Below are 10190 nucleotides of genomic sequence, written 5' to 3'. Positions count from 1 at the left end.
GGTGCAAAATTGTTAAGGTTTTTCGTTTTAAAAACAACATGTTCCTAGGAAAATAAGTTAAAAATAATTTACAGGTTTGGCCAATATGGCAGACTAGAATCAGTTACTGTGTGCTAAGCTCACAGAAAGGAGCAGAAGGGGTGAGTAAATACAGCACCTTCAACTAAAATATCCGGGAACATACATTGAGACAAATCAAGAAAACCACTCGACCCACAAAGAATGAAGAAAAGCAAAGCAGGGCAATAGCCCGCCCCAGGGCAACGTGGAGCCAGGAGAACCTCCCCAACCCAGAAAAGCAGTGAGGGAATGTGAGACTTGAGAACCCACACTTCTCCCATGAATCTTTGCAACCCTTGAGTCAGGAGATCCCCTCATAAACCCGCTCCACCAGGGCTTTCAGTCTGACACACAGAGAGCTACATGGAGTCTCAGCAGAGCAGCCACTCCAGTACCCATGGAGACCCAGACACCTGGGCTTCCTGGCAAAAGCAACTGCAAGTCTGGCAAAGCAGGAGGTTAGACCCCAGTACATACCTTTAGGAAAGAGGTTGGAGCCAGGGGACTGAGCAGCAACAGTCTTCAGGCTCCACTTCCACATTACCTCATAGATAAGATCTGCTGACTTGGAGCTCCAACCTTCTACCAATAGTAGCATTACACCTCTCTGAAACGGAGCTCCCAGAGGGAGGGGTGGGCCACCATATTTTCTGCTTGGGTGACTTAGCCATTCCAGCCTTCAGGCTTCGGAGAGTACAGGATGACCAGGGACTGGAGCAGACCCCCAGCACAGTACTGCTGCTCTATGAAAACATGGACAGACAACCTTTTTACGAAAAATGGGAAACACAGTGGTCCCACACGCCCAGGCAAGAGCGTATCAACTAACCAATAAGTCTAAGTGTCACTTAAAGGGTCACACTCCAAACTTTCAACACCAAAAATATCTCATTAACATGCCCCCCTGTGAAACCAAAGACAAGAAGTCAGTTTCAAGTAAAGACTCTACACAAACCCTCAGTCCTGTGAAAATGTCCGGAGAAGAATCTATTGACAATACTCAGTCTCCACTGCAGTTAGAGGAATATCCACACACAGAAATGAGAAAGAACCAATGCAAGAACTCTAGTAACTCAAACGGTCAGAGTGTCATATGTCCTCCAAATGAGTCCACTAGTTCTCCAAAAAGAGTTCTTAACCAGGCTGAGCAGACTGAACTAACAGAAATAGAATTCAGAATATGGATAGGAAGGAAGATCCTTGAGATTCAGGCGAATGGCAAAACCCAATCCAAGGAAATTAAGAACCACAATAAAATGATACAGGCTCTGAAGCATGAAGTAGCTGGTGTCAAAAAGAACCTAACAGATCTGACAGAGCTGAAAAACACAACACAAGCATTCCACAATGCAATCGCAAGTGTTAACAACAGAATAGATCAAGCTGAGAAATGAATCTCAGAACTTGAAGACTGGCTCTCTGAAATAAGACAGTCAGACAAAAGTAAAGAAAAAATAATAAAAAGGAATGAACAAACCTCCAAGAAGTATGAGATGATGTAAAGAGGCCAAATTTAAGAATCATTGGCATCCCTAAAAGGGAGGAGGAGAAAACAAACAACTGGGAAAATGTATTTCAGAATATCGTGCATGATAACATTCCCAACATTGCTAGAGAGACCAAGAGTCAAATTCAGGAAATACAGAGAACCCCTGAAAGATTCTATGAAAGATGATCATCCCTAAGACACATAAGCATCAGATTTTCCAAGGTCAAAATGAAAGAAAGAATATCAAATGCTCTTGATTTGTTTGCTAATGTTTTCTTAAGGATTTTTTAATCTATATTTTTAAAAGGGATATTGGTCATTAATATTCTTTTTTTTTTTTGAGATGGAATTTCACTCTGTCATCCAGGCTGGAGTGCAGTGCCATGATCTCAGCTTACTGTAACCACTGCCTCCCAGGTTCAAGCAATTCTCCTGCCTCAGCCTCCCAAGTAGCTGGGACTACAGGCATGTGCCACCATGCCCAGCTGATTTTTTATATATTTAGTAGAGACAGGTTTCATCATGTTAGCCGGGATGTTCTTGATCTCCTGACCTCATGATCCGCCCACCTCAGCTTCCCAAAGTGCTGTGATTACAGGCGTGAGCCACCACGCCTGGCTAGTCTTTAATATTCTTATGATACTTTTATCTGTCTTTGGTATCATGATAATTCTGGCCTCATAGCATTAGTTTGGAACTGTTTTCTTCCCTTCAATTTTTGTGGAAGAGTTTAAGAAGTATCAGTGTTAATTATTTAAATGTTTGGTAGAATTTACTGATGAAACTATGTAGTCCAGGACACACATTTTATGAGAGATTTTTGATGACTTATTTAATTTCTTTACTTGTTTTTTTGATATATTTTGTATTTCTTGCTGTGCTATTTTAAATAATTTGCATGTTTCAAGGGATTTTTCCGGTTCTTCTAGGTTATATAATGTGTCAACCTTCATAGTCTTCCCTTATAATCCTCTTCATCTTTATAAGTTCAGTAGTAACGTTCCTGTTTTCATTTCTGATTTTAGTTATGTGAATATTCTCTAATTCTTCATTGCCAAGGTAGCCAAAGATTTGTCAATTTTGTCAATCTTTACAAAGAACCAAATTTAAGTTTCATGAATTTTCTTTATTTCTCTATTCTCTAACCTTTATCACTTCCTTTCTCCCGCTAGTGTTGGTTTCAGTGTGCTTTTATTCCCTAGATTTTTAAGGTACAAATTAGGTTATTAATTTGAGAGTTTCTTCTTTTCAAATGTAGGAATTTATAGCTATAAATTTCTCTCTGAGCAAAGCTTGCACTGCATCCCATAAATTCTGAGGTGTTGTGTTTTCAATTTCATTCATTCTGAATATATTAGAATTTCACACATACTTTCTTCTTTAATACATTGATTGTATGAGTGTGTAAATATCCACATATTTTTCCAGCTTTTCTCCTGTTATTTCTTTTAAAGATTGTCACCTTGTGGTCAGAGAAGATACATTACATGATGTATACCTTTTAAAATGTACACAGACTTGTTTTTTATCTAATATATGGTCTACTGCAGATAATACAACATCCGTGCTTGAGAAAAAAAATAGACTTAAATAGAGTTCAGAGTTTCAAAATAATCACTTCAGATAATTTTTGCCATACAATTGTTACCTACATGGGGAGACAGATTCCTGGCACTTCCTGCTTCCACCATATTATCTGATATCACTGTTGACGTATTAGTCCATTTTCACACTGCTGATAAAGATATATCTTTATTTATGAGAAATTTACAAAGGAAAGAGATCGGAGAACTCACAGTTCCACGTGGCTGAGGAAGCCTCACAATCATTGCAGAAGGCAAGGAGGAGCAAGTCATATCTTATGTGGATGGTGGCAGGCAAAGAGACACCATGTGTAGGGAAATTCCAATTTTTACAGCCATCAGATTTCCTGAGACTTATTCACTATCACAAGAACAGCATGGAAACACCTGCCCCCATGATCCAATTACCTCCCACCAAGTCCCCCTCCCACAACACCTGGGAATTAAAGATGAGATTTGGGTGGGGACACATCCAAACCATGTCGTTTCACCCCGGGGCCCTCCCAAGTCTCATGTACTCGTATTTCAAAACAATTATGCCTTCCCAAAAGTCCCCCAAGGTCTTAACTCATTTCAGCATTAACTCAAAAATCCAGAGTCCAAAGTCTCATCCAAGACAAGGCAGGTCCTTTCTGCATATGAGCCTGTAAAATCAAAAACAAGTTAGTTACTTCCTAGATACAATGGAGATACAGGCATTGGGTAAATACAGCCATTCCAAATGGGAGAAGTTGGCCGTAACAAAGGGGCTACAGATCCCATGCAAGTCTGAAATCCAGCAGAGCAGCCAAATCTTAAAGCTCCAAAATTATCTCCTTTGACTCTATTTCTCACATCCAGGTCATGCCGATGCAAGAGGTGGGTTCCCATGGCATTGGGCATCTCTATCCCTCTGGCTTTGCAGGGTACAGCCTCCCTCCTGACTGTTTCACAGGCTGGCATTGAATGTCTGTGGCTTTTCCAGGTGCACGGTGCAAGCTGTCAGTGGCTCTACCTTTCTGGGGTCAAGAGGATGGTGGCCCTCTTCTCACAGCTCCAATAGGCCATACCCCAGTAGTGACTCTGTCTGGGGGCTCAGACTCCACATTTCCCTTCTGCACTGCCCTAGCAGAGGTTCTCCATCAAGGCCCCACCCCTGCAGCAAACTTCTGCCTGGGCATCCAAGCATTTTCATACATCCTGTGAAATCTAGATGGAGGTTCCCAAAAGTCAATTCTTGACTTCTGTGGACTCACAGGCTCAACACCACATGGACGCTGCCAAGACTTGGGGCTTGCACCCTCTGAAGTCACAGCTCAAGCTCTACATTGGCCCCTTTCAGCCATGGCTAGAATGGCTGGGATGCAGGACACCAAGTCCATAAGCTGCACACAGTACTGGGACCCTGGGCCAGCCCATAATACCCCTTTCTTTCTGCTAGACCTCTGGGCCTGTGATGGGAAGGGCTGCTGTGAAGTCCTCTGGCATGCACAGAAGACATTTTCCCCACTGTCTTGGGGACTAACATTCAGCTCCTTGTTACTTATGTTACTTATGCAAACATCTGCAGCTGGCTTGAATTTTTCCTTAGAAAATGGAATTTTTTTGGTAACACATTGTCCAGCTGCAAATTTTCCAAACTTTTATGCTCTCCTTCCTTTATAAAACTAAGTGCCTTTAACAGCACCCAAGTCACATCTTGAATATTCTGCTGCTTAGAGATTTCTTTTGCCAGATACCCTAAATCATCTCTCTCAAGTTCAAAATTCCACAAAACTCTAAGGCAGAGGCAAAATGCATGCAGAGTCTTTGCTAAAACATAACAAAGGTCACCTTTGCTCCTATTCCCAGCAAGTTCCTCATTTGAATCAGAGACCTGCTCAGCCTGGGCTTTATTGTTCATATAGCTATCAGCATTTTCGGCAAAGCCATTCAGCAAGTCTCCAGGAAGTTCCAAACTTTTCCACTTTTTCCAGTCTTCTTCTGACCCCTCCAAACTGTTCCAACCTCTGCCTGTTACTCAGTTCCAAAGTCACTTTCACTTTTTCAGGCATCCTTTCAGTAGCGCCCCACTCTACTGGTACCAATTTACTGTATTAGTCTATTTTCAGGTTGCTGATAAAGACACACCTGAGACCATGCAATTTACAAAGGAATCAGATTTAACGGAGAGCTCACAGTTCCACGTGACTGGGGAAGCCTCACATCTTACATGGATGGCGGCAGGCAAAGAGCGAGATTGTGTAGGGAAATTTCCATTTTTAAAACCATCAGATCTCCTGGGACTTATACGCTATCAGGAGAACAGCATGGGAAAGACCTGCCCCCATGATTCAATTACCTCCCAGCAGGTAATAGTCACCTAGGGAGAGAAAATGCTGTCTACAATCTGGAAGAACACTTAATTTATAAAATACGCTGGAATGTTTGCTCACATTGTCCTTTTATTTTATATATAATGTAATCAACTTGGAGGAGTTTAATGATTTGCCCAGATTAATAGGACAAGTGGGTGGTTAAATATGTTAAAGATAAATTGCTAGAACACCTCCTCATTTCACAAATAAAATAAACTAAGTCTCAAATAGTATGTAGCTTAAATCCCAGGTAGTATTCCAGCTCGTTTTCAGAAAATAAAAATGAATTCTGGAAAAGTGCAGCAACTTATTTTGTTATTACAATTACATAATTGGTCATATTTTATGTCTAAGATGAAAAGGAGCTGCTAAAATGAATGTCTGCATGTTTTTGAAAGAAAATTTACTTTTAGTAGATACTAAATATTTATAAACATTAGGCTAAATGTAATTTTAAATTCTGGTAGTTTGCAGTAACATATTTTTACCTCATGGAATTATAAAACCTTAAAATATTGCAGTTTTCTGCAAGGATTTTTTTAAATCTCTAAAGAACCATACATAACGTGATGAAGAAGTTGCCATGGAAATTAGGTATTAAAAACAACAACAAGTTATCTATTATGTATTCATAAGACTTACATAATTACATGTACATTTTATTTCAATGTTTTTAGTTTTAGAATTGTTTTCAGAAACAATTATGTGTTTCTGTACAAATGATAAGCAGAAGTTACATATATATGAAAAACATTATATTCCATGGTCAAGGAAAAATGAAAGTAAATTTTTTGAAAATTTGATTTAAGCAAAAAGTAAAAACAATCAGTATTTGTAGTTATATTGTATTAATAAAAACTTTTTTGTATATTGCTTCTTTACATGAACTGAAGTACTTTCATAGCTGTTTTTCTAATACCAGAATCTACCAAATAAGAAAATCATTGCTTTATCTTTCACCATAGCAATAGATAATTATTTCCACGTACATGCATTAACACAATAAAACATTCCTGGCCTATTATATCATAAGAGGTCCTAATACAGTCCAAAAATATGCTTTGTCCTACCATAAAATACCTGGTACAACATATATATTTGCATATTAAATATCTTAATATTTATACTTATACAATATATTTAAATTACATCAACTTATTCTATAAATAAGTGGCAGAAAAAATTGGTAAGAAAAATGTTTCGGGTTACCGAAATCTGTGATGATGATTCATTGATCACTGTAATAAAATTAATAAGCCAACTACTAAAATGTTACTTGACCTGTGTAACAGAATTTACTCTGGTTTAGATTATCTGAATCACCACAATAGAAATTAATGAGGTCTCACTCATTTGTTAACTCTCAGCCCATTCACAGATTAGAATTGTTTCATAATAAAGCCAAGTCCCTCTGTTTAAGTTCCTGTAGCACATTGAAAAGTATACACCTGGGGATAGCCACCTTCAACAAATGGAACTGTGGAAATTTTCTAGGGTGACAATGCTTTTGAAAAAAATAGAATATCCCCAAATAACAGATTAATAGATCCTGGATCTGAATTTACATAGGCTAAGTTTGAGTACCACTAGAACACTCATGATATTAATCCTTAAAAGTCTTTAGATATATTTAATGGGCCTTAAAGATACCTCCCCAGAACCATAAGAAGCAACTGGAGGAAGTGTTGCATTAAAATGGAGGAATGGTCCAAGAATCTGAAAGACAAGTGTCCAGGTAACAGAAGATCTGATAAAGGAGAGAAAAAAAAAGATATTGCTAGGACAGCCTAGAGACCAATCAGTATGGATAAGAGCAGAAGGACAATGCATTCCTAGGACACGTGCCACGTGCACAAAAGTAAAACTGATTTTCATATTTAAAGGAGATTCATGACTTAAGAGTTTGGGAGCAAATTAGTGACAAGTACTTACAAAGTAAGCAAATAATTTTTTTAAAGAAATTATTGGCCGGGCGTGGTGGCTCATGCCTGTAATCCCAGCACTTTGGGAGGCCAAGGCGGGTGGATCATGAGGTCAGGAGTTTGAGACCAGCCTGACCAACATGATGAAAACCCATCTCTACTAAAAATACAAAACAAATTAGGCGGGCATGGTGGCACATGCCTGTAATCCCAGCTACTCAGGAGGCTGAGGCAGGAGAATCGCGTAAACCCAGGGAGGCGGAGGTTGCAGTGAGCTGTGATTGTGCCACTGCACTCCAGCCTGGGCGACAGAGCTAGACTCCATCTCCCAAAAAAAAAAAAGAAGAAAGAAAGAAAGAAAGAAAGAAAGAGAGAGAGAGGAGAGAGAGAGAGGAGAGAGAGAGAGAGAAAGAAAGAAAAGAAAGAAAGAAAGAAAGAAAGAAAGAAAGAAAGAAAGAAAGAAAGAAAAGAAAGAAAGAAAGAAAGAAAGAAAGGAAGGAAGGAAGGAAGGAAGGAAGGAAGAAGGAAGGGGAAGGAAGGAAGGAAGGAAGGAAGGAAGGAATTATTAACTGTAGGGGAAATATAATATGAAAACAAATGATGAAAAGACAGGTTCAACAAGAGAACAACAAAGGAATTATCAACTAAAATTTTGTTAGTCCTGTGGTTTTGAGATTAATGAGCAGAAGTGTGTGTGTGTGTGTGGAGATAAATATAACATAAAATGTATATATTGAGAAATATCAATAGAAGCAGGTACTTAGAAGAACAAAAGTAAGTACCATGATAAATAAGTAACATAATTGAAAATAATTTTCTCCGGGAAGTAAAACTTGTTGTGAAGAGAAGTGTCAGAGATAAACGCTGCCAGGCACTAAGTAAGGTGGCAAGAACAGATTTTAAACAGTAATATCTTATTGCAATAGGGAAAAGAATCCAGCATGAACGGAACTCAGCTTTGAATTGTATAGGAGTGACTGGTTGTATTAAAGGGAGATAAGAGAATTGGAAGTGAAAAATTACAAAACGCAGGAAGGGGTGTTGGGTCCATGTGAACTCATCTGGGTTTGCAAACTGGGACATACAGAATTCAGACTCTGTACTCTCACAGGGACTGGAAGACAGCGGCCTGTGTTCAGGGGATGGCTGGAACAAGCTGAATTCTTTTGGCAGCCCTGAGATTTGTTGTTGTTGTTGTTTTCAGTCAAGCACTTTAAGTGGGGGCTACTGTCATCCTAGGGATGTGGTTTTGAGCTTAGAAATAGTGTCAGTGTGTATTCAAGTCTTTCTAGACCAAAGTTGACAAGTCTATTCAAGAACCAGGATCAGAGGAGTCTGGCTAGAGTGAAATCAGGGAGAATCTTTGTCTGAGGTGAAGAAGCAGATGCCGTTTTGTTTTTATTAGCATTCTAATACTATCTAGATTTATCATTGTAAACGTGTACTTTTAATACAAATTAAATTCAAGAAATCAGTAAGAAAAGTGAAGCTTTTCACCATAAGACATGGAAAGAACAAAAAAGAAAAAAAAAAGTGAAGCTTTTGATGCACTCAAAAGTTTGAAGGTATGGTCATATAGAGACCTTATCTTCTGTTCAACTTCCATTATTTCACATTTACCTTCCATCTCTCCTAGCCCCAATCTATGAGAAGTTGCAAGCTTAATTGAGCAGAATCTGAGATATCGATTGCACACTGTTTTCCTAGTGGTCATAGGCACTGAGAACTAAGAATTTTATTTTACTTTACACTCCAATGTTATAAACACTTGGGCAAGACCAGACAAGAGTCATTCCCTGAGTGTCTGAGACAGGCTCTCAAAATTTTTCTATGTTGATAGTTCAGTTTACAGACGGCTCCAGAGTTTCTAAGGGGTCTGAATATGAAGACACTCCTAAGGGCGTACAATTTAGCTTCTTTTTCTTTTTTAAATGCCTTAAAGTTGGTGAGTATTAAGTATTTTCCCTGTTGTTCTTTGAAACCCCATTCTGCCATTGTTATTTGCATACATAGCTCTCTTAAGAAAAAATCCCAGAGACCTGGAGAAGTGAACACATCTTTTAGGCAGCAATACCCATCTTAAACCCATATACATGGCCATTATTTGTAGTGTGATGTCGGCCTCAGGAACTGACCTGTTTTTTTATTTTCTTCTGTTGCATAGAGGTGAGAAAATTCTTTACTTATACAGATAAAGCTAAAAATGATACTAATCTCTCTCTTGCTGTCTCTCTGGGTCTCTATCTATTTCTTTCTGTCTCAGTTTCCCTTCCTCCCAGTTCTCTTCACACTTTCAAAAGACACTTCAACTCAAAACATTTGGAAGTTTGAAGAATAACGGTAAGTTTTTATTTTTAAAACATGCTAGAATCCTTAGCTCTCAAATAATGGCTGCTATTTATTTTTTCACCAATTGAGTGTTAGGTGAGAAGAATAGTTAGCTTTTAATATTAAAACTACTATGTGATTTAATCATCAGGTAATGTGTTATTTTGCAACCTTGTATTTTGCTTTGATGACATAAAGAACAATAGAGTAGATTCATGTGCCTAAAATTTATGTAAGTATGTTACATGTGTATTGACAACAGTATGCTTGCTTGTACAATTTTCACTGAGCAGATTTGCAGGTCTGATTTTTTAAAAGGAAAATTTTCACATCTCTACTTCCAAAAATAAGGACACATTTGTAAAACCCATATGCACTAGGTTGCCTTTTCTCTGCAGTCTATCCTATAGGTTTATATGTGTGTATGTGTTATTCTGCAATTGGTTAATTAAGTATTAATTGATGTAGTTCA

Source organism: Papio anubis, chromosome 3, assembly GCF_008728515.1.
Source record: "Papio anubis isolate 15944 chromosome 3, Panubis1.0, whole genome shotgun sequence".
NCBI classification, from domain to species: domain Eukaryota; kingdom Metazoa; phylum Chordata; class Mammalia; order Primates; family Cercopithecidae; genus Papio; species Papio anubis.
Note: the sequence above shows the minus strand (reverse complement) of the source record.